The sequence below is a fragment of the Phoca vitulina genome, unplaced genomic scaffold (genome assembly GCF_004348235.1).
Source record: "Phoca vitulina isolate PV1807 unplaced genomic scaffold, GSC_HSeal_1.0 scaffold13, whole genome shotgun sequence".
NCBI lineage: Eukaryota > Metazoa > Chordata > Mammalia > Carnivora > Phocidae > Phoca > Phoca vitulina.
The window spans coordinates 25,498,039-25,524,254 of record NW_022589716.1 but is presented as its reverse complement, the minus strand read 5'-3'; the positions used below and the strand labels follow the sequence as shown (position 1 = coordinate 25,524,254).

Here is a 26,216-nt window from a genome sequence, read left to right as displayed (position 1 = left end):
GTTTACCCTTCCGGTGCTGCATTGTGTGGATGTGCGTGGGGTGCAAGGTTGGGGCTCAGGGCAGTGATCACTTGCCAACTGCTATGGAGAAGATTTTAGGATTTTAATATCGAGTGCAGTGGCATATATGCATTGCTACTGAATGTCAGCCCCGATTATAGTATACCTTGTTTTGTTTTTTTTTTTTAAAGATTTTATTTATTTATTTGAGAGAGAGAGAGAGAGCACATGAGAGGGGGGAGGGTCAGAGGGAGAAGCAGACTCCCCGCTGAGCAGGGAGCCCGATGCGGGACTCGATCCTGGGACTCCAGGATCATGACCTGAGCCGAAGGCAGTCACTTAACCAACTGAGCCACCCAGGCGCCCTATAGTATACCTTGTTTAAATAACCAAGCGCACCTGTCAGACTGGCAAGGACAGAAAAAATTCTAAATACCCCTTGGGGGAAAGACATGGACAAAAAGGCTCTCATAGTCACTGTTGATGAGCCTGTCAGTAGGGGCAGTATTTTTGGAAGCTAACTTGGCAGTATGTATCAAAATGTTAAATGCACATTTCCGTTAGCCGGATAATAGAACTTTATCTTCCAGACAAACTGGTATGAATACAAAATGCTGTATGTACAAGTGCAATCGCTCTAGCGTTGTTTTAATAGCAAAAATACAGGAGCAGTTTATATATCTATTAATAGAAGAGTAGTAAATAAGTGATGGCATTTCCATCCAATAGAACAATGTGGCCCATGAAATGTGTTAAGTGAAAGGGGAAATCCTGCCGAAATTATGTATATTTTGGTCCTGTTTGTTGAAAGCACAGGAACACAACCCAAGTGTTCCACCAACAGATGAATGGATGGATAAGCAAAATTTGGTCTTCAGTGGAATATTCTTCAGCCATAAAGAGGAATGAAGTTCTGATACATGCTACAACATGGGTGAACCTTGAAAACATTACGCTAAGTGACACAAAAGGACAAACATTGTACAATTCAACTTGTATGAATTATCTGGAATAGGCAAATTCATAGAGCAAGTAGAAATTATCAGGAGCTGGGATGAGGGAGGAATGGGGGGTTTAGTGATTAATGGCTACTGTTTGGGGTGCTGAAAAATTTTTGGAGATAGATGGTGGTGATGGTTGCACAACATTGTGACTGTAATTAATGCCAATGAATTGCACACTTAAAAATGATGAAAATGGCAGATTTATGTCCTATCTATTTTATCATAATTTTTTAAAACGAAAGAAAAAGCAAATGAACAAACCAAAAATAAAAGTGGGCACACACACAGGCGTGCCCATGGGCACTGTATAGTCCGGAAAGATACCTGCAGATTGTTGATGGTTATTGTCTAAAGGATGAAATGAGGGACAGAGCAGGAGAGAAGAAAATTTTGTCCTATATACTTGTGTATTTTTCACAGGAAGCATATATTTTAACATTTTTTGAATTTTTTGAATTGAAGGGTTTTCTTTAAGTCATCCTGACCTGTGGTAGAACGCTGGAGTAGGTACAGTTTTCTAGTTTGCAACCAAAACAATCTTGAAAGGTCTGTTTACAATTGAACATCTCTGTGCAATGTTTAACCTGGAGTGCAAATTTAATTACAGTTTAAAACGCGAAATCGTTTTCCTTTTCTAGATTAAATTACATCTTGTGGAAAACAGGCTCTTGATATAAAAAGAATTTGGTCTTATCCCTCCCTCATTGAAGATGGACTCCTCTATCTAGTAATTTCCTGCAAAGCAAGATGCTTCTATTTGTAGTTTTATATCCCCTTTGCTGGTAAAGCATCTAAGGTGTGTTGGCTTTACAAAATGAGCCTCAATATGAGAATACCTAGAAATTTTTATGCATAACAAGAGATTTTTAAAAGCCCTTATAAAATTCCATAAAAATAGCATTTTACTGGGTTCCCCATTTTACAAAATGTTTAAACCCTATCACATGGTCATAAGTTTATATAAGTAGAGAGAATGTATGGAAGGATGCACATCCCAGGCTATTCATGTTGGTGGCCTCAAGGAGATGATCTCATGCATGGTGTCAGATGAGAGGAGATTCTTTATATACCTGTGCATTGTTTAATTGTTACAACTAAGGGCTTTTTTTAATAGCTTCCTGAAGGTATAACTGACCAGCAGTAAACTGCACGTACTCAAAGTGTAAAATTTCAGGGGTGCTTGGTGGCTTAGTCAATAGAGCATGCAACTCTTGATCTCAGGGTCATGAGTTTGAGCCCCAGGTTGAGTGTAGGGTTTACTTTAAAAAATAAATAAATAAAAATAAAGTGCAAAATTTGAGAAAAAATGTAACTGTATGAGGGGAGGGATGTTAACTAAATTTGTTGTGGTAATACTTTTACAATATGTTTATGTCAAGTCACTCTGCTGTACGCCTTAAACTTATACAGAGCTGTGTGTCACTAATGTCTCAAGAGAACAAAAAAAAAGTATAGACACACACACACACACACACACACACACACACACACACACAAAATGGAATATTACTCAGCCGTCAAAAAGAATGAAATCTTGCCATTTGCAATGACGTGGATGGAACTAGAGTGTATTATGCTAAGCGAAATAAATCAGAGAAAGACAGATACCATATGATTGCACTCGTATGTGGAATTTAAGAAACAAAATAGATGAACATGGGGGAAGGGGGAAAAAAGAGAGGGGGAGGGAAACCATAGGAGTCTCTTCACTATAGAGAACAAACAGGGTTGCTGGAGGGGGGCTGGGGGGGATGGGCTAGATGGGGGATGGGGATTAAGGAGGACACTTGTGATGAGCACTGGGTGTTATATATAAGTGATGAATCACTAAATTCTTCTCCTGAAACCAATGTTACACTATATGCTAACTAACTAGAATTCAAATAAAAATTTGAAACAGACAAAAACAAACAAACAAAAGGCAAAGAGAGGGAAGGGAGAATGTTGAAACTGACAAACTATTTTCAAATATAGTTAAGAAAGAAGATCATCTGAGAACCGTGTCTTATTTTCTATTGCATGTTCAGCACTGTTTTGGCAATAAGATAAAGCAGCAGCTTAGAGCTGAGAAGCCAAAAAAATAAAAAAATAAAGTGGACAGTTTGATAAATTTTGACATATGTTTATACTCATGAAGCCGTCACCATGATCAAGTTAATGAAAACATCCATCATTCCCAAAAGTCTCCTCATGCACCTTTGTAATCCCCCCTTCCTACCCTACGTAGCCCTCTCTTGCCCCAGGCAGCCACTGATCTTGTTTCTATCACTGTATATTAGTTTGCATTTCCTACAGTTTTATATAAATGAAATCCTACACTACAAATTGTTTTGTCTGGCATCTTTCACTCAGCATAATTATTTTGAGATTCATCCATGCTGTAGTATTATGGATGTTCCATTCCTTTTTATTGTTGAGTTGAATTCCATTATACGAATAACCTCCATTTGTTTATTTATTCACCACTGGTGGACGTTTGAGTTGTTTCTAGTTTTTCACTATTACAAATAATGCTACTATGAATATTCATGTGTAAATCTTTATGTGGATATATGCTTTCACTTCTCTTGGGTAAATATGTAGGAGGAGTGGAATGGATCATATGATAGGTGTATGTTTAACTTTTTGAGAAATTGCCAAACTGCTTTCTAAAGTGGTTGTACAATTTTACATCCCCACCTGCACTGAAAGAGAGTTCAGTTCCTTCACATTCTTGTCAGTACTTGGTATGACCAGTCTTTTTCCATTTTATTCATTCTAATAGGTGTGTACTAGCAACTCGTTGTGGTTTTAACTTGCATTTCCCTAAAAACAACTGATGTTAAATATCGTTTCATGTCCTAACTTGTCATCTGTATATCTTCTCAGTGAACTGTCTGATTCAATCTTTTGTGCACTTTTTAAAAATTGGGTGTTTTGTTTTCTTATTGAATTTTGAGAGTTCTTTATATAGTCAGGATGCAAGTCCTTTCTCAAATGTATGCTTTGCAAATACTTTCTCCCAGTGTCTAGCTTATTTTCTCTTTTTCTCAATGTTGTCTTTTGAAGGGAAGAGGTTTTTATTTATTATTATTATTATTAAAGATTTTATTTATTTGAGAAAGAGAGCATGAGCAGGGGTGGGGGCAGAGGGAGCCCACTGAGCAGGGAGCCTGATTCATGGCTCAGGGACCCTGAGATCATGACCTGACCTGAAGGCAGATGCTTAACCAACTGAGCCACCCGGGCGCCCTGAAGGGCAGAGGTTTTTAATGTGTTTAATTTGTTTTAATTTGAGTTATTACAGTGAGGGACATTTAAAGGTATTTGTCAGCCCTAGTAATTTTTACATTTAGATACTCAAGATATGAAGCATATTAAAATACACACGTATCCCACATTAAAGAAAATTTTTTGCTCTATTCCCTTTTTAAAGACTTTTTAATTCTGATTTTGAAATTATTTATTTCACAAAACTCATTTAGTTTATTTATTATTGGCTGTAATTCTTCAAGACTCATCCTGTATCCTTGATGAATCATGCCAAGTGAAAAATGTAACTTAAAATTATTTTAGGAATGCCTGGGTGGCTCAGTCAGTTAAGCGGCTGCCTTCAGCTCAGGTCATGATCCCAGGCTCCTGAGATCAAGTCCCGCATCGGGCTCCCTGCTCAGTGGGGAGTCTGCTTCTCCCTCTGTCTGCCTCTCCCCCTGCTTGTGCTCTCTCTCTCTCTGACAAATAAATAGAATTAAAAAAATTTTTTTAATTATTTTAAAATATAATGTAATTTAATATAAACTACAATTTACCAACTAACAAAGTTTGACAATATGTTAATTTTTGTAGATATTAATTTAAATATTTGTTACTTTATTTTTTTTTTTAAGATTTTATTTATTTATTTGACAGAGAGAGACACACAGAGAGAGAGGGAACACAAGCAGGGGGAGTGGGAGAGGGAGAAGCAGGCTTCCCGCCAAGCAGGGAGCCGGATGTGGGGCTCGATCCCAGGACCCTGGGACCATGACCTGAGCCAAAGGCAGATGCTTAGCGACTGAGCCACCCAGGCGCCCCTAAATATTGGTTACTTTAGATTGGGTAGTTTTCTTTTCATATTTAGAAGCCAGTAAGTTTGCTTGTTTTTTTAGCTCTAGAATAATCTTTCTAGGCCCCTGGAAAATGTGTAACTTCTAGACTTTGGGTAAAACAGTCTGGTTAAATTACATTTAAGGAAAAATATAATAATTAATAAATTAAAATAAATAGAAAACAGACACGAGTTCTTTTTTTCCCTTCAAAGCAAGAAATAACTTTAAAATCATCAAAGATGTATATGAATACAGGAAAATCTAAATGTCAAATGAATGCTAGGGATTAAAATATGTGCCCTTCCTATGGAATTCTGCTTCAAAACCATTTAAAAATGTTAAATAATTCAACATCACTGATTATTAGGAAAATTCAAATCAAATCCCACAATAAGATACCATTTCACATCCATTAGGATGGCTAGTGTATAGATAGATAGATGATAGATAGATAGATAGATAGATAGATAGATAGATAGATAGATAGATAGAATATATAGTGTGTATATATATATATGTATGTATTTCTAATAAGTGTTGGTGAGGCTGGTCAGAAATTGGTGGGGGAAATGTAAAATGGTGCAGCCCCTGTGGAAAACAGTATGGTGATTCCTCAAAAAATTAAACTAGAATTACCATATGATCCAGCATTTCTACCCCTGGGTGTATACCTAAAAGCATTGTAAACAGAGACTTCTTGAACAGATATTTGTACACCAATGTTGATAGCATTATTCACAATAACCACTGGTAGAAACAAGCCAAACATCCATTGGTGAATTGGTCAACAAAATGTGGTACATACATACAATGGAATATTATTCAGGAATAAAAAGGAATGAAATTCTGACACATGGTACAATATGGAAGAACCTTGAAGGCTTCTGCTAAGTGAAATAAACCAGACACGATACGACAAATATTGTATGATTCCGTTTACATGAGATTGCTAGAGTTGTAAAATTCATAGAGACAGAAGGCAAAATGATGGTTGCCAGGGGGCTGGAGGGAAGGGGGAATGAGGAGTCACTGCTTAGAGGATACAGAGTGTCATGAAACGAAACACGAAAATGTTCTGGAGATGGATGGTGGTGATGATTGCCCAGCAACATAAACGTACTTAATGCCACAGAACTGTATACTTAAAAAGGCTAGAAGGGCAAGTTTTATCCTATGTATGTTTTACCACAACTGTAAAAAACACGAAGAGGAAATATTTCCAAGGATTTCCAAATGAAAAAAAGTTGATAGCTAAAATATCACCCTGATACTTTATAGTCAGCCCAAATTTCTTCATTGTCTCATGGCCCAAAATGAAAGAACAATATTTTTAAAGGGAAAAAAATTATTTTCCTTGTAAATGATGCTTCCTACTTCTGACTTCAGTAGCGCAAATTCAGAAACGCAAATTACTAGCCAACTGCCAGGCATTCTTTTAAGACTTTACATGTATTAACTCATTCAATCTTCAACAGAACTAGGACAGACTGTTATTTCCAGTTCAGAGATGAGGAAAGACATTGAGAACAGAGAGGTTATGTAACATGCCCAAGGTTACGCAGCTGGTGAGAGGTAGAGCTGGTTGTCAAACCCCAGAAATATGGCTCCAGAGCCCACAGCATGTTTTCCCATCTACTAACTATAAAGAGCTGTAGTATCAGGAGAGTTGTCTATAAACTGTGCGATCATTTCTAGAATTTCTACTGGATAGTTATACTTGAAAAATTTGAGCGTATTGATACTCCACTAGCTTTTCTTCAGCAAAAGCTTGTGACTTAAAATATGTAAATATTTTATCTCCAACAGGAAATTATCCTTTACCATTTACCTGCCAATCTTGAAGGAGATGCAAGAGAATGCTATTCTAGGCTTTATCGGGGAAAAGCTCTGGAAAGGAAATCTCCATATTGGAAGAAAACATGACCTTATATTCTCTTATTTTCTTTCCATCCCCCTAAGATTCATGTCTCCCAAAATGTTAGGCTAATTTTAAAATAATCACGTCTATGTTCAAATAAATTTAGGAAATGATGAATTAAAAGGAGTTAGAACTTCTTTACTGCAGGACTTCTTAGGGACTTAACATACTAATAAATATTGTGAATTGCCAAGAAAGGGAAATCATATGTATAATTGTACATTATATATTATATAATGTACAATTGTTTCCCAGGGTTCTTCTACCGCTACTTCTGCCATGGAAAATCATGAGCCGGGAGTGCGTCCTGGAACACTTTTGGGCATCTTGGACATACTAGGGATTTTCCAAATCTACCACCAGGGGGCAGTTCCCTCCCATTTATATTCTGACAAACCTTAACCAAAACTTTATTTTCCCTCAGCAGACATGAGATAGGCTGACATTTTCCAAGCAGACTCTGCTAAAGACTTTCAAGAGATGAAGAAAAGAAATAAGAAAAATAAGAAACCCAAGAAATAGTAATTCCTGAAGAAATAGCAAATCTGCCAAACTCTCCTGGGCCAGTATGGAATATAAGTTCTCAGCCATATTGCTTGCCTTTCCCCCCCTCCCATTTCTCACCCAGGTGACCTTTCTGTCCTCTTGACCCCAAAGAGCATCTATGGACTTACCTTCTCACAACTGAGGATAAATCCCATAGACCCTTGTGTTTTCACAGCTCAAATTATTTTCTAATTTAAATGTCCCAGGTCTGCACTGTGATCTTTTCTCTCAGTCCTGGTTGGCAGCTCTGAGGTATCTCTGTGGTGAGGAACAGATATGGCAGTTCCATGAACTTCTAGTCATGACTAAAGGTGCAGTAAATGGATCGCTCTCATGTCCCTTGCCAGGGCAGACATTATTAATCAGCAAAGCATGCTTTCTTTGTAGAACTCAGAACCAGTCTCACAGCCCTTCCTGACACTGGGTTCCAGGTAGGCATTATTACCAATGGGTCGCTGTTAATGTGAGTAGGAGAATTCTCTCATCCAAGCCTGGGATATAAATTCCACCCACTTCTGGAAACTCCTGTGGTAACTCTCTCAGATGAATGTAATCTCCAGTAACCTCTACCCAACACACACACACACACACACACACACACACACACACACACACAGGTTTTTAAAAGCCTATTTTAGAGCCACAATAATGAAAGTCTTTATTATAAGCCCATCAGAGCCTAATCCATACCTTATGTATAGAGCCCTGCACAAATACCACACCTTATTGGAAGACGAAGTTATATCCCAGTATGTTCCAGAGGCTCCAAACTTGGCCCATTCTGTTGTTTAACTTCTGATGGGTATTGATATCATGTGCTTATGCCCCATTTTGATTAGCTTGTCCTTGGAGTTGCCTTTGTATGAGCTGCTCAGGAAATAGCCCGTGCTCTCTGTGGAACTTACGCAACTGTCAGGCGTAAAAAGTCCTAACCTGTAATGGTAGGCTTTGAAGCTAGTTGTCATGCGACAGGTGTTTTTTTTTGTTTTTGTTTTTTTCTCTTTTTCTTTTCTTGTAATGCTGAAAGCTTATTTTAGCATTCAAGAATAAGAGGAGCAATACAGGGGCACCTGGGTGGCTCAGTCAGTTAAGCATCTGCCTTCAGCTCAGCTGTGATCCCAGGGTTCTGGGATCAAGCCCCACATGGAGCCCCACATGGAGCTCCCTGCTCAGCGGGGAGTCTGCTTGTCACTCTCCCTTGTCCCTCCCCCAGCTCATGCACTCTCACTCTCTCTCTCTCAAGTAAATAAATAAAATCTTAAAAAAAAAAAAAGAGTACAGTGTAGAGAGTAGCTTGAACTCTGGGGTTAGATGGGCTTCCACTCTTTGCTACATATTTAATTTCTTTAGAGCCTTTGGTGAGTTACTAAGTAACGCCTCCAAGCCTTCTGAAAAATAAGGGCAATAATAATACCTATCTTGTTGCAGTTCATTTATAAAATAAATGTTACTGTGTCTCTACTTTGTACCAAGGACAAGCAGCGCTGGGTGGATTTAATGGAATGAGACATGTAATTAATTCACCTATCACCAAAACAATACTATTGTTACTCCTCTTTTAAAGTACTGGTGTTTCAGCAGAAGCCCTCATAAAAAGTGGGGGCAAAAGGAGGCCATGGCTCTTGAATTCCAAATCAATTAGACCCGAAATTTAGGTGGTAGACCAGCAGAGTCAGTATTTAATTTTTAAATTGTGCCCGTGGGGTGAACTTCCCCCAGCGGCCAATGGGGTGCGCTGTGGGAACAGAGTGACTACAGGAGTACCCCCGCGGGGTTTTGGGGGACAAGGTCCTGCTTCCCCTCAGGGGAGTGGGGCTCAGCGTGGTGAGCAGCAAGTTCACCTTTGCCGCGAATTCTCTAGCTTCTGTTTCCTGTTAAATTTAACTCCATCCACATTCTAAGGACAGCAGAATTAATTCACATGTACTAGACGTCCTCGCTGACCTATATGCTTTTGCAATGAAAACGATGTGCTTGAGGAAGCGTGAGGCGGCAGCGACATTGATACATTGGGTAATTGTTAAGAAAGCATTATGGAAATACTATAAATGAGAAATTAACTGCTGAAGAGGGATGATAACACTGCGGAAAACAGCAAGACAAGGGAATCTTGGGAAGCACTAACACATCTGCCACCTTCCTATTGTTCGAAGTCCCAGTCTAGCCACAGTGGCCAAGTTCTAATTACCAAACAGTGAAGTTACAGTCCACAGCATCTATGACTTTTTTTTTTTATATTGCTTTTATTTGGTTTGTGATTTTGAATCTCATGTTCATTCTTTTAGCCTTGCCTCTTGAAATCAGCCTCAGAAATCAACCCAGTCCACCTGAGCAAATTTCAAATCCATCTTTGGATATTCAAAAGAGCTGGGTTTTATTCCAAATATGAATTTCCATGTTAGGATTTAAGGTAGCCAACATGTCTTATATCAATTCATTTATCTTATAAAAATAATTCCGCTTCTGACATTTTGATAAGAGAAATATTGTCATCTCGTTTGTTTAATATTCTTGATTTTCAGTGAAGTCGAGGATTTTTTCTTCTATTTACTAGCCGTTTATATATCTGAGGAAAATTGCCTATTATCATCCTTCTTTTTCTATCAATTTGTTTATTACATTAATAGATCAAGAAGGAAATCATTGATTCGGGGGTGACAGACCAGAGTACAAATAATGGGTGTTAATAATACAATCCAGATCACAAAGCCATTGCAAACAATTGGAGAAGGTGAATTCTCAGCTCCTGCCTGATCTTTATAGTTAGGTGTTGTGTCTTGACGTCTCCCTCTTGGAGTCAATCTGGAGCTCACAGATGGCCGGTTCGACTTTCTGAGGTGTGTATGATCTCTGTGAGCCCTGTGGCAGGTTGCAGAATGCTGGGAGAGAGAGTCTCTACAGTCCATGCAGAGCCCATAGAAGAGGTGGGTGGTGCTGCTTGACAGTTCTCTTCGAGAGAAGGCAGCAGGGGCATTTTTCTGTGAAGGAGCATGGCTCAGCCTAAGAAAGGGAGATGCATAATTCCTCCACCAGCCTGGGCATTGACTGAATTGTATTCATTTCTTTATCTTGCACTCTGGGCAAATGTTGGTTGGGATGATGGTAGAATAAGTTACCAGTGACTCCGTCTGCCAAAATATCATTCATGGGGCACCTGGGTGGCTCAGTCGGTTAAGCGTCTGCCTTCAGCTCAGATTGTGATCCCGGGGTTCTGGGATCGAGCCCCATGTTTGGCTCCCTGCTCAGTGGGGAGTCTGCTTCTCCTTATCCCTTTGCCGCTCCCCCTGCTTGTGCTCTCTCTCTCTGTCAAATAAATAAATAAAATCTTACAAGAAAAATATCATTCAGGTAGTTGAGTCCCTTTACAGAGAAACATTTTGTGATATAAAAAAATTGTGATATAATAACAAAAGTGCTTATTTATAAATGCAGTGAAGAGCAAGACCTGGTGTACCATAATTTCAAGCTAGTCAGGAGTGTGAACAATATTTGGGGATATAGGTAATCACGGTAATGTGATAGAAGAGTATCTGGGATTTCTATTGAAACTGAGTGACCTGCTAATATTTCTGTAGTTGGTTACTTATATTCATAACTGAAGGAATGCTGATTTTTAAGTAGAAGTGAGTGAAAACATTTTTAAAAGATGTAATTTTTACACTTAGCCAAGTTCCATTCTTGAATTCCCTACAAGGATCCCCTGGGAGTCAGGGATTCCTGAGTGAAATCCCTTGGTCTCTGGCTGGGGGGTTGGGGGGGTGGGCAAGTGCTGACTACACAGGGGCATGGAGGAATTTTTTTGAGGCGATAGAACTGTTCAATCTTGATTGTGATGGCGGTTAAATTACTCAAAAAAATGGGAATTTCACACATGAAAATTAGAACTGAAAGAGAGGGAGGGAAGGAGGGAGGGAGGGAGGGAGGGAAATAAATGAAAAGAGAGAAAGAGGAGTTATGAGTTGCATATTGCTGCTAAGAGAAGTAGTCCCTGTATAAATTCCTTTTGTATAGGAGCTGGGTTTCTTCCACAATTATCCAGTGCTTTCTGGAGAGTCAGTGTAGCAGCAGTGGTCAGGGAAAAAAGGACTCTGGATCAACTCTTCCCAGGTTTAAATCCCGGCTCTGCCAGTTAGTTGGTGGGACTCGGGCCAAGTCACATGACCTCTCTCTGTCTCCGTTTTATCATCTTAAAATGAAGATGGCAGTAACCGTGCCTACCTCATTTGATTATTTGGGGATTTAAAGTTGGTTATTAGAACAGTGCCTGGCATCTAGTAAGCACCATAATGTCATCTATAATTAGAAATGCTTGGGGAAGAAGCCAAGGTCATGATGAAGAGCTCAGTCAATGCCAGTGATCCCATCAGGTCAGGAGAAGTTAGTCATTAACAAAAAAGGAATGTGTTTATGTGTCCGTAAGACACATCAACTTACTTGTTACTATTCTTCTAAATGCATTTAAAACTTTTTTTTTTTTTTTTTTTTGGCTCTGCCTACACCTCACCTCTCAGTTGTATCAACTCCCAACATCCTCTTCCTTTTCCAAATCACTTCCCCTGATGGACCCCCTCACATGTGTGTTTCCAGAGGCCAAAGCCAGAGCCTTTTATGCAACATTTGCTAATGAAAATCACACCCATAATAAAGGTGCCTATAAAACCCTAGTTGACTTAGCCATGAATACTTAGGGTGAGGTTATTCATTATGACTGATATTTAATATCATTCAGATAGTCCACAAAACTGTGTTGAATATTTACAACATGGCAAAATGTTCACCTGCCAAGTTTCCGACAGAATCCTGCTGGGATTTTAGTCCTGGGGTGTTTTACTAGTGGGAGCACAGTTTGTGAGCTTTCAAATCATCTGCAAGTGAAGAATTTATTGAAAATAGGTTTCTCTGCCATTTACCAGGCAACAGCCCATTTATCTGGAGAACGAGAAACTGGGGAATCATGCAAATCTAATATCATGAAATAATCCAAAAACTTCATTTAAAGTAATTTCAACCTTCCTCAGTAAACCTTAAAGGCAATTTATAAGGAGAGAGGACATATGGGATATCACAGCAACTTCTTTTTAAAGTCAGTAAAAATATAGACAGTCCGTTCTCATTTTTTTGTGGTAGTTCTGTTGTATAAAGTTGCCATGAGCACTGAATTAGCAAATGTTGAACCAGCTCCTAAGGGAATACAGGGTTAGGTTCTTGTGAATCTCTGGTCACAACATTCTCATTAACCAATTAATATATAACCTTGGTTTACTTGTGTTTCTGTTTCAAGGCACTTTATTGGCTGTATATTGTGGATTCATTAACATTGAACTCATGGTCAACAGAACTGTAACTCATGCCTGAATGAAACTTATCCAACACACAAATTTTCTCCATAAGGTACATCGCAGTTTTCTTATTCTTAGGAACACTAACCAGCATCTCGGGGCTATGCTTTGGGACCATTTTAAACAGCAGAGTCACCAGCAAAAAACATAAAAAGGCTAAATACACTGTGCTAAAAAGACCACGACGAGGACACTTGTTTATGGCACATGCACTGAAATAAGAAGGCAGGGTGTCATCTTTGTTGACCTTAGCTGGGGCCTTGCTCAAGGGGCGACTCACATGTTTTGCCCCCTGACCCTGTCTGAGAATGACTTTAAATGCAGCACATGTTTGATTTCGGGTTTGCAAGTAAATTTTAGCAAGTAGGTGAATTTGCAAATATGGAATCCGTGAATAATGAGGATCAATTTATAAATAAGAAAAAGAACAAAAAAGAACCTATGTGGTCTGTCCCTCCATTCCTGAACAGCATTAGCTAAGTATAGAACTTCCATTGGATAAATGCCCAGTGAATCATATACATGTGCCAGAGCACAGCCCTCCCTGCCTCGAAACCCACCGATCTCTGCATCGGAGAGCTTGCAGAACTTGGTGAGGGGTCAGCAAACTCCAGCCTGTGGGCCAGATCCCTCATGCTGTCTGTTTTGGTATGGTCCCAAGCTAAGAAAGGGGTTTGGTTTTGTTTTGTTTCTAGTTTAAATGGATGGGGGGTGGGGGGGAATCAAAGGCAGACTATTTCATGACGCTTGAAAATTTTATGAAATTTAGATGTTGGTGTCCAAAGGTGATGTTTTATTGGAACACAGCCCATGGGCATATTTATGCACTGTCAATGACTGCTTTCCTATAATGCGGCAGAGATGCGCACTTGCCACAGAAACTATGTCATCCACAAAGCTGAAAATGTTTACTATCTGGTCCTTTATGGGAAAAATTTAATAACCTGTGATCGAAAACATTGCTAGTGGCCACAATGTAGGGTCTTGCACAGGCGATTAAAAGTTCCGTGTGGCAGGAAAACTATCTAGCAGGGGAGGAGGTAAGTTTTAGGCAACAGAAAATAGGGCTTTTCCCTTCCTCAACCCCACATCTTCCTTTTCAGACAAGGTTAGGTTTCAAATTGCTATTAATTAAGTAACTGAAGAATTTATTTCACATGTTGAAGCAGATTAGAAACTATCAGGTTGTTCCTGTTAACAAATCCGTTTTAAACCAATTTAAATGCAACTGGAGGAAATGCATCAAGGAGAAGAAAAAATGAGTACACCAAAATTTTTGTGTTGGAATTATGCGATGAAATTCCAGAAGCTTTGTTTCCTATCAATTAGTAAAGTACAGGGGCACCTGGGTGGTTCAGTTTGTTGGGTGTCCGACTCTTGATTTCAGCTCAGGTCATGATCTTGGGGTTGGGATTGAGCACCGCATCAGGCTCCCTGCTCAGTGAGGAGTCTGCTTGGCCCTCTCCCTCCCGTCTGCTCCTCCCCCCGCTTGCGCATGCAGGCACGCACGCTCTCTTGCTCAAAAAAAAAAGGGGGTGGCGCCTGGGTGGCTCAGTCGTTAAACATCTGCTTCGGCTCAGGTCATGATCTCAGGGTCCTGGGATCGAGCCCCGCGTCAGACTCCCTGCTCCGCGGGAAGCCTGCTTCTCCCTCTCCCACTCCCCATGCTTGTGTTCCCTCTCTCGCTGTGTCTCTCTCTCTGTCAAATAAATAAATAAAATCTTTTAAAAAAAAAGTACAGTTCATTTTATTTTGTCTGTATATGGAGTTTTAGCAGCTCAAAGTTGTCTTAGAGATCATTTAGACCAAGACTATCCAAGAGAATTTTCTGCGTGGCTGGGCATGTCCTATATCTGCATTATCCAATATGGTAGCCACTAATTCATGTGGCTGTTGAGCATTTGAAATGTGGCTGGTAGGACTGAGGAACTGAATTTTTCATTTTTGTCCAGTTTTAATTAAGTCGAAATAGCCACATGCAGAACTATTATGTACCTTATGGAGCAGGTTGCATTTAGACTTAAGATGACAAACTGGCCTGCAGCCTTTCTTAAGTTTGCCTTGAATAGGGTTTTTAAAGAGTTTGGATTTGTTGCCAACATTTAAAGATTGTGGGATTTTATATAAAGACCCAAATTCTGGCTTCTTATGGGAAATTGATGTATCTGGAGATACCAGGGATGCCCTTTCTGGACAAGCTATGGGATCTCCAGTCCCCAGTGCTCCCTATTGCCTTATACTCAGCCTGCTGCATCATTTTCATTACCTGTTTGGTCTCCATTGACATTTGAATGTGCAATTGCTAATCTAATTCAACCCCCAAATTTTCACATGGGAAACTAAAGCCCAGAGATAGTAAGTACTTTACACAAAGTCATCTGGTAATTAACAGTAATTAATAGCCCAGCTGGCTCACACAAGAATCCAGGTCCCTGGCCAGCACTCTTTCTACTCCAGAGCCTGACTGAAATCTCTGGGTGTGTATGGGCAGTGGGAGAGGCGGTACCCCCTGGTACCTGGGTGTGTCTGAGCTGCACTCACAAGCCCTATTCTCCTCTACTTCCAGGCCATGGAGAGGTTGGACATTTGGGTGAGTGAGGTCTCTGCTTTCCTCCCATCTGGGCTGACTCAGTGACAGTCACAATGGGCAGTGAGGGCGTGGAAGGGATATAGGCCTGAACTTTCCCTGGCCATTTCCCTCCCCAACTTCCTGTCTCATTGTTTACCGTTGACATTTCCAAAGTTGTCAATGATGGCGCATCTGAGAACCCATTGTTGGCTGTTTATCCTCCCTGTATCTCTGCAGTTCCTCTGCTTATTTGGGTCCACTTTCCTTTTTGTAAAGGCCTTTTGACTTATCTCTGAAGTCCTAGTCAATTAAATCTTGGGACAAAACACTTAAACGTACAAAGAAAGCTTTTGAAATAGTCTTTCACAGAATGAGAGTTAAATTTTATTGGGCATTTCTCTGTTCTCTTGTCCTGTTCAGGTCAAGGCTAATTCAGAAAGAGGAGGTTTAGCTTAGTGTCTTTGGGAACATGCTCACCTGGACTTGAGTCCTTGCTCTGCGAGTTGCCAAATCAATGACCTTGGGGAAAAATCCCTTAACCTCCTGGGCCTGAATTTCCACAAATGTCAAAATACCTACTTCACAGGGCTGTGGGTGAGGAATAAATCTGATAATGAATGTAAAGTAGAAGAAAGCATGGCGCCTGCGACATAACGAGTACTCCGTAGATGGAAAGAATGGAGTGTTCATTTTTACCACGTCCCTTTCCATACATCTTACATTCTTCCTCTAGAGAGGGATCTGCCGTGTTAATCAGACCACACCGCTTCTGAAATCCTTCCCTGGGGTTACCTCGTTTATAAACTCAGCAGATCAATTACCTCGACCCATTTTAACCCCAAACATCTCTTCCTACAGTGCATTCTCCAAGTTCTGCTCTGTGTACTCTGCATGGAAACTTCCATTTACTACTTGATTCTTGACTTAAAAAGCCCTCTTCCCTCCTCTTTCCAAGTGTGGAGCTGGAGATGGTATTCCTGTACTTCTGCCGTCTTGCATGCTGGGGAATGGGCACCTGAGATTCTTGCCTGCCCGGGATCCAGTTCCTCTTCTTCTCCTAAGAGAACCCCACCCAATTAGCCTTTAGGCTTAGGTGAGGCTCCTCCTCCAGCCTTTTCTGCTATGAAGTTTGGACATGTGACTTAGGTCTGGCCAATCAGAGCCGGCGAAGAAGAACTGAATGACTCCTGTTGGCATTATTAGGAACAGAATCTCTCTTTCCACAGGAGTTGCTAAACTAGCTGGATGTAAGCTTGCCCTACTAGCAGCCACCTGGGGCTCCCCTGGGAAGCCAGAGGGGGATCAACACTGAGGAGAGAGAACTGAGAGACAGAGAGGGACAGAGTCCAGAGCATCAGTGCCTGAAGGCAGATACCCTGGGCTTTGCAGATGTGCGAGCCAGTAAACTCCCCCACATTCATCTTTATTAGCTTTATCTGTGTTTCCTTTGATTGGTTTGAGTTGGAGTTCTCTGCAAATAAAAGAATTCTGCTTAAACTCTGCCCTTTCTAAATTTCCCCCAAATCCATCTCCCAGTGTATTTCCAGTTACTATACATCCATTTGCTGGCCCTGAATGACCTCATGTTTGCCACATGCATTTTCCCCCCAGTGCACTTTGCTATCTGGGTGTACTTGAAATCAAGTGTATTAGCTTTCTATTACTACATGACGCATTACCACAAAGGTGGTGGCTTCAACAACACATACATATTATCTCACAGTTTCTGTGAATCAGGAGTCTAGACACAACTTCAGTGGGTCCTCCGCTCAGGGTCTCCCCAGGCTGATATTAAGGTTTTGGCTGGGACTGTGAGCTCATCTGAAATTCAGGATCTCTTCCAAAATCACTGACTGTTGGCAGAATTCAGCTTATTACAGTTGGAGGACTGAGGCCCTCACCTCCTGGAGGGCACCTGCAGTTCCTTGCCATGTGCCCCCCACCAACATGCCAATTTGTTTCTTCAAAGACACCAGAAAATTGTCTTTCTCTCCAATTTGCTAATAAGATAGAGTAATAACAGCCAGTAACAACCCATCACCTTTGGCACATAAGGTAGTCTAATGAACAGAGTGACAGCCCATCATCTTTTCCATATTCTCCCAGCTGAAAGCAAGTTTACAGGCCCTAGCTACACTTAAGGGAAGGAGATTACTTAGGGCATAACACCAGGGTGTGGAAATCATGGGGACACGTTAGAATTTTCCCTATTGCACCAACTTCACCTCCCACCAAATGATCTAAACCCAGTTTGGAGCAGTAAAATACATTGATGAGTCAAGTTGTTCTGCATGCACGTAGATTTTTCGTAAATATGTGTTATTAGTTATAATGTGTGTGTGTGCATTTTAGGATTGAAAAAGATAGCTACAGGAGGCTGAAGACTGCCCCCCAAAGCTATCAGATCCTAATCCCTAGAATCTGTAAATGTTGTCTTATATGGCAAAGACTTGGCAGCTGTGATGAAGTTGAGGTTCTTGAGATGGGGTGGATTATCCTAGATTCTCTGGGTGGGCCCTACATGCCATCACAGGTGTCCTTACAAGAGGAAGACGAGAGAGACACATGGAGGAGAGAGCAATGTGAACAGAGGTGGAGGTTGGAGCGATGTGGCCACAAGTCAAGAAATGCGGGCAGGCACTGGAAGCCGGAGGATGCGAGAGCGGATTCTATCCTAGCACCTCTGCAGGGGGTGCGGCCCAGCTCACACCTTGATTCGAGGTCAGACAAACTAAATTTGCACTTCTGACTTCCTGAACTGTGAGAGAAGACATTTCTGCTGTGTTAAGCTGCTCATTCTGTGGTAATTTGTTACCATAGCCACAGGAAATGAGTATAATGGCCCTACTGACTAAGAATCAGTTTGCAGTTGAGTTTTTGGAGCCTAGAGACAGTTTGGCCAAATTTCAGCCTAACTTTTAAAGGAATGCTTTTTCCCAGCAAGGTCCTTAGAGCACCTGCTTTGCATCTTTTGCGATGTTTATTTAGAAATGGGTTACTCAGAATCACCTGCTCATCGGTGCCTGTTATTAAGGGCAGACCACAAGTTTGGCCTCAAGCCACTTGGTGCCATTTCGTGGCCAAAGCAAAAAGTGGTCCCCCAATCTAACTTTCTAATCTTTCTTTCTTACTTTATTCAGTGAGGGGGTCTAATTTTCCCCTTGGGTAAGTGATTAATTCCACAGGCACTAGCATCTTTTATCTGGTCTTTAATATGTCAACCAGATACCTTGAGTATTTCTTCATTCAGCAAACCTTTCTTGAGTCCTTGTGATGTGCCATGAAGGATGGAGATATAATAATGATCAAAAACACACAGTGTTTCCTGTTCTCAAAAAAACACAGCCTCATGAAAAGACAAAAATTAAATAGTCCCATGAATAAATGTGTAATTGCAGACTGAAGAAAAGAAACATGTTTTGAGGAGGTTGTTTAGCATAAGAATCGTGCCTAGTCTGGGAGAATCATGGATGACTTTCTCCCGGATGTGACTTTTCAGTTGGGAGCTGAATGTGAGTAGGATCAAAGTCCACCAGTTCTACCTGGTCCATTTCATCAGTCTCTTCTACTTCCTTCCTCTCAGGTAGGAGTTTTTCCAGCAAAGAGAGTTTATCAGGAGAGAGAAAGCCATTCTCAGAAGAGTTTACCTTAAATTCGATGATTAGGCGACCCTTCTCATATGGTCTACGATAAATTGGCATGCCTTCATTTAGCACACACTTGATATCTCCATGCTTGACAATTTGACCTGGGTGAGAGGTGATGACGATGGTTCGGTTGTCAAGAGTAGATATTGGCTTTTGAAAGCCGCACAGTGCTTCAACCAGCTGTATGTCCATACACATGAAAAGGTCTTCTCCTCGCCGAGTAAAAACAGCATGGTCCTTCTGATCTAAAGCAATGATAATATCTCCTGGTTCCAGTCCTGGTTCTTGGTCTCCTTCACCATGGAATGTTATCTTCTGGCCATCCTTCATGCCTTTGTCAATATGAACTTCTAGAATCTTCTTCTCTCAAACTATCTTCCTCCCATTGCAGCTTTTATATCTATCTTTGGGACGGATCCGCTCCCCATGGCCCTGGCACTCCATGCACACAGATTGAATTTGCTGAACCATTCCAGGTCCTATCTGATGAATTCTTATTTGCATTCCAGTACCTCAGCAATTGGGACAACATTCGACTGCTCCTTTCTTACCACCTTGGCCTTCACATTTATCGCAAATCACATTCTTTTGCAGAGCTAGTTTTCGTGTTGCACCATTATATAAATCTTCTAAGGTTACTGAGAGCTGATGCACAACATTTTTACCTCTCCTTTCTCTCTGCATCCTTCCTCCTCCTCCAAAAAACATATCAAAGATGTCCATGGGGGAGCCAAAACCACCACCAGCTCCACCTTCTTTAATTGCCTGTTCTCCTCCTTTGTCATATAATTCCCTTTTCTTTGCATCAGAGAGTACTTCGTAAGCTTGAGAAATCTGTTAAAACTTCTCTCCTTCATTTGGATTCTTAACAGGGTGGTACTTCAAGGCCAGTTTCCTGTAGGCCTTTTTCAATTCCTCTTGGGTGGCATTGGGTTTGACCCCCAAAACATCATAGTAAGTGGTTTCTTTCACCATTTTCTACAGCCGGTGAGAGGGCTGAGGCCGGTGTGGGGGAGCGGGAAGGAGCGCGTTGCTGGGCGCAGCTCGGGCAGCCGCCGCTCCTCCGCGTCTCACCGAGAATGGGGCCAGTGAATAACACTGCTGGCATTTTATATGCAGCAGTGAATGAGTGAAGGACTACAATCATAGCTCACTACTTGCTATTGTTTTTGTTTTAATATTCAATTATAGTAGTGTTTTAAAAGTTAAATGAAGAATAAACTCAAATATAAAAGCTCTGACTTTGCCCTGTATGTGTGATGACTTCAGTGTGCAAGATACAAGTTTAATACTTGTAAAAACTACTTTAAAAAAAAAAAATCTCCCCTAGCATTTGTTAGGCCATACCTTGTAATTAATTTCAGCTCTATGTATATGAAACAGCTCAGACTGAAATGCTAGGTGTATGTATTGACTTCAGTGTATGACCCTTAATTGTTAAGCTATGAAGTTAAAACTTGTATTTAATTGGCAATCAGACAAAGAATTTGTAGAGAAGTGTTGGTCTATAGTTAAGTGGGATTCATTGTGATGCCTCTGCATTTATTGCTTCAGCTGTTACTTGAAGATGGCATGCTATGTAATTTGGCCTGTGGTATCATTGATAGAAAGGATACCTCTCTAAAGAAGGGGTTTATCATATGCTGCTGCTTGAGGGCTTGCACTTGTAGAACTGCATTCCCTTCTGCTGTGCCATCTTTATATATATATATATATATACCAGGATTGATATATATTTTTATATATATATATATATCCTGGTTACACTTTTTTTCCTTCTCTTTGGACCATGATAAGCTTCAGACTAGTGATTTCGGGAGCAGGGTAACTTAGAGTGAAGAGACATTTACGTGGAGAAGTTAATTTTCATGTATGAGATAGGAAGGTGTTTTTTAGGTATGTTACGGGCTTACTTTAAACCATTTAACTTATGCTCCGAAGTAACTGCAATTTAATGTTGGTAGTATAGCAAATTATGATGAATAGCTTTAGTTGTATGTTTAAAAGTCATGTTCACAAGCTTAAATCTGGGTATCAGAATTAAGCAAATGAAATGTATGAATGTCTCCTTAATATACTGATTACAAAGCAAAAAAAAACAAAAAAAAACTGAATGTGAGTAGGACTCAACCAGTAGATGGGGAAGAGAGTTCAAAGTTCCTTATGGAGGCAACAACCTACACTGCCATGTGACCAGAAGGCATGGTGCATTTGAAGACTGAGAGGGAAGTGGGAAAGTTGAGCAAGGTAGGACTGAAGAGGTGGTCAGGGTCTGACCATGGACACAGAAGACTCTTGAAGGAAGGCGAAGCACACACCACTAAAATGAAAACAACTGGTCTGCTCCCTAGTCTACCAATTCCTGTGACCCTGCTTCCCTTTGGAAGCAATGGCCCAGCCTCAAGAAGCTATTGTGGGGCTTTCTCTATGTTCACTTGAGTGATTCACTCGTATCATTGCCTGTTCACAAAATATACATGTCCAATATTTCTTTCTTCTCACTGGGCAGGGGTCAAGGCCTTAAAAGGCTATGAGCTGAATTCCAGCCTCAGTACTAGCAAAGATTAGGAAGAAAGGTCCCCATGTACATTCTTGGGGGACAACACAGCTGCCTGCAGAAGGCCAGCGAACACCTGTGATGGTGTTGAAATGCAGCCCCGTGAAATGTGCTGCGCATTAAACCGAATTTAATGGCATTTCTAACCCGCAGCAACAAACAATGTCTATTGATTCATCCCTCTCGGAGACCTAAGATTACAATTGACTTTTTCTAGCTGTAGACCCCTGGACTTTCGTTGAAGTAACACCTTCTAATTAAAAAGGAAGCATATTTTTTTCCTTGCTGAAAGGCAGAACCATTTGTTTTCTAAGATACATGGTTCTCAGCCACATAATATACATTCCTTACAGGGGAGGGGGCGTACTTTAAGTGCAGAATGGTTTCTGCTACTCATCTGCTCCATGGGCATTTTTATTCTAGTGTTTAACTCTCTGTTGTTAAAGCAGTGCATTATTTCCTCCTGATTGAGGTCTTTTGAGGAGAGTATTGTGTATTTTATACAAGAAGATAGCCTGGTTCTATTCAGATATGTATCTATTACCTAGAACCACCTTTCTCCTTTGGATTCCCTCTCTATATGAATGAAATATTGCTGTGGGATGATTTCTTGTCTCCCTGTGGTTGTAGGAGCATCCATGTCATGAGAAACAGTTGAAATGATTCCATATGTATACCGCTCTCCCAGGCCAACATCAACCTTATTAAAAAAAAAAAAAAATCAGTGTAATCAAAGTCTCAACTAAATAGGCAGAGTCAAGAAATTCCAGAAGGTTTCAAATCCCCAAGGAAGGAGGATGGCCATTGGTATAAACAGGAGAAATTAAGCAAACAGAAATTGTTCACTTTTTTTCCCCCTTTTATCTCTGAGAAATAACTAAGAACGGTTGGTAGTTTTCTTCCTGTTGTCCCTTCCTGTGCAATTCACAGCAGATGAGATGCATGGTTTTATTGTCTTCATTCTGCTGCTTCTCAAAATGCTGCCTGTCTTTGGGATGCATGGTGAAGTCATCACATTCCCTTGAGATTACTGAGGCAATCAAGGCAAACTCTAAAACTAGTGAAAGGGAAGAGGAGGGGAAATCTTGATATTCTGAGCATCTTGCCTATTTGTCTCTGTCTGAAAGCCGCTGTTAAGATTAGATGACATTTGGGGAAGCCTGGATATGAAGCGGGGGTTACAGTGATTTGTGACTGTGTGTGGGTGAGTTTTGAGCGGGGAGGAGGGTGGAAAAGTATCTGAGAAGAGTTGGTGAGAGAACATGAGATGCTAACTGACTTCGGGCAGGATAGTAGGTGAGGGGAGATACAAGGTGGGGCTAAGACATCTGATTCTAACATCAAATTACCACGGGTCAAACCAGGTACCTCCTGGCTGGGCAGGCTAGCTGAGTGACCTTGAGTATGTCACTTCACTTCTCTGTGCCTCAGTTTCCTCAACTATAAAATGGAAATAGTCAAGATAATGTCTCCATTACAGAGCAGTTGGGAGATTAAATGAAATTATCGTACATGGAAGTACTTGGTTCCTTAATGCCCAATAAATATTAGCTATTGTTTTATTGATATTATTGACCAGTTTCGTATGTTGATCTAGTTGGTTATCTTTAATCCAGGCACTCAACAAACATGACTCTTGTGCCCAGTATAAGTCAGGGACTGAGCTAAGTGTCAAGAATGTAATGAACCATTATCATAGACCACAGGAATTACCGTAATAGAGATATGAGTAGGTTACCAGAGTGGATCCAGAGAAGAGATATGATAACTCTGAGATCCACCTGTACTGTGGGGAATGACAAAGGTTTTAGTGCCCAGAAGGTATAAAGTTTCCCACTGAACTTGGAGGGTCTGAGAAGAATAAGGAGTTTGTTGTTGGCATTCCCTCAAGTATCCTCTGACTGCCCTCCATCCACTTCCCAGGGCTCTCATCCCAGTCCCTGCTGCACAAGGCCCCAACTGAGCGTTTGACACAAATTAACACTTTCCTGCAGTAAAACTTAGATGATTGGAAAGACTCATTTCAAGTTCTAAATCTCAGACAACTTGAGTAAATTCATAGTTGGAAAGGTAGGGATGTCTGATAAGCTCACATGATAGCCATTTGTGCTTTAGACTGAAACTCGGCCACATGGATTTCCCATTCTACCTTCATGTCTTCCCCTCCCACGTCTACCTATGTTCTCTTCCCTATGCTCTCTAACTTTTGGGTTATAAAAGGAGGGAAGGAAAGAAGGAAGGGAGGGTGGGAGGGAGGGAGGAAGGGAAGAAGGAAGGAAGAAAGCGGCACCTGGGTGGCTCAGTCTGTTAAGCATCCGACTCTTGGTTTCTGCTCAGGTCATGATTGTGGGGTCCTGGGATCAGCCTCGGGCTCCATGCTCAGCTGGGAGTCTGCTAGAGAGTCTCTCTCTCTCTCTCTCTCTCTCCCTCTCCCTCTCCCTCTGCCCCTCCCCCTGCTCATGCTCTCTCTCTCTGTCTCTCTATCATGTAAGTAAATCTAGAAAGGAAGGATAGAAGGAAGGGAGGGAGGAAGGAAGGGAAGAAAGGGGTCAAAATAAAATCAGCCTTCCAAAAGTTGGCCAATCTGCCATATAATCTAACTCCAAAGACAAGCTCTTCTATGTTCCAGGTGTCCTTTTCCTGTGACGTCAGTGGCATCAGTTTATCTTCCCATTGTTATAAATTCAAAAGGTCTTTTGAATCTGCATTTCAACCCAGTGAGGCAGTTAAGCCTGGGTTTTGAAACCTGGCTCCACCACCCCCTGGCTGGAAAACCTGGTGGAATTTTCTTAACCCTCCTCTGCCTCATCTGAAAAAAAAATGGGGATAATAATAGTACCCACTTCATAAGGTTGGTGAGCACATGAGTAAGTTCACAGATTGAAAGTGCCTAAAGTAGTGCTTGGCACATAGTAAGCACGCAACACATGTTAACTATTTTATTGTCATGTAGAGAGAAGTGAGATTTCTAGCTAGATCAGCAAGTGGGGAATATTCCTGCTGTGTTTCTGAGCACTCAGCCACTTGTTTCTGCAACTCGGCTTAAAGACAACTTTAAAAATCACTCAGTCAGGGATTTGTTTGGATTTGATCTAGATGATTGTTCAAAAGCATGATCCTTGGAAATCTTCCACTTTAAGGAGTGTATGTTGAGACTGGGAATTGAAGCTAGTCTATCATGAACTGGAATTTCGGTGTAAATTGTATTACTGCCACGTCCCCAGATGGTTGTCCAGGACCTTGTCAGTTCCTCACTCCTGTAATTGTGATGGACTCCTTCAAAGTTCCCTTCGAAAGGAGTGGAAGGTCAGCTTTGGAACTCGAGACCTTGCTCAGGAAATATTTTTACAAAGTCAACGAGACAGAACAGTTTCTAATTCCTTGTGCTTGTAACAAAGAGATTTACCCTGCTGGGGGACGGGGCCCTGCGTGATTCATATCCTGTGGGATGAAAAATAGAATTCAGAAATCCAGGGGCCCCTCCCTCTCTGTCCTAGGCTTGAATGGTGTTGCTCACGCGCGTTTATAATCACCCAAGCATACCTTGCTTCAGACCGAGGTGGGGCGGCCAACTGTACTTTTTGTGAGTTGAGTCATATGTCACAAGAATGTAAAGAGGTCCTAAGTTAATTCTTCTTGAGTCTAAAGAAGCAACTGAGAATGCAAGCATAGGTGGCACACTGGGGACTTAGTATAAATACCATGTGGATTAGTGGCCACCATACAGAAAATTGGGAAGGTCCAGGTAGAAACCTGGATAACCCGACTGGTGTGCTCTCTTTAACGTTCAGAGTTTTGGCACCATGGGGCCACTGTTACCTCTTGTCAACATTCAGGGCTAAGTGGCAGTGCCCCCTTCCATTGAGCATGCCATCTCGTTTGCCACAGGAAAACATGGCCCTCGGGACTCATAGGTTTCACCAGCATGACCCTCTTGGGTTTGCAGCCCCTGTTCCATAGGCCAGGTACGATTTTCAGACATTAGATGATAACGTTTTCTATTCCAATAAAACTCTCATGGCCTTTTTCTTTCTTCCACAACTCTTCTCTTATTCACTCTTAATAAAAGAGAATGCTGTGGCTTCTGGGTAAATCATGATGCTATTTTTCTTCTTTTTGGTGGCCCGTCCTAGGTCATAACTACTTCCTGTCATCAGAAGACATTGGTTTGACAGTTTACCCTGAAGGGAGGTGCTTATCCAGAAATGCTTGTACACACACCGCATCTGCTCCCACACGCTTGCGCTCACTCTCATGTACATGCGCACACTCACTCATACACTCACACACTCACTCCTTTGCACAAGAATGCCAGTAGAATGCAGACTTATGAGCATGGCAGAGCTGACATCGGCTTTGAACCCTGAAGCTGGCCAGACTTGGTTGTTGGCAAATCATCCCAAAAGGAATGTCAGGACTGAGAGGAACAGTCAGGAGCACGAGATGGGCTCAGAGGGGAAGGTGGGAAGCTGTCAAAGTTCAGCTTTATCCCTTTGTCCTTTTGCTACACAGCCTGAAGGCAGCAAGCCAGGGTCTGCTCTGTGTACTAGGAAACTGCATTTGTTGTCA

At 41.2% G+C, this 26,216-nt stretch overlaps 1 protein-coding gene and 1 pseudogene across 1 annotated transcript in view; one reads left to right on the top strand and one right to left on the bottom strand.

Annotated features, from left to right (window-relative positions):
* FRMD4B (FERM domain containing 4B) overlaps positions 1-26,216 on the top strand; it is a 325,272-nt gene that overhangs the window by 101,296 nt on the left and 197,760 nt on the right. The window lies entirely within an intron of this gene.
* Positions 18,856-20,162, bottom strand: LOC116636717 (annotated as a pseudogene).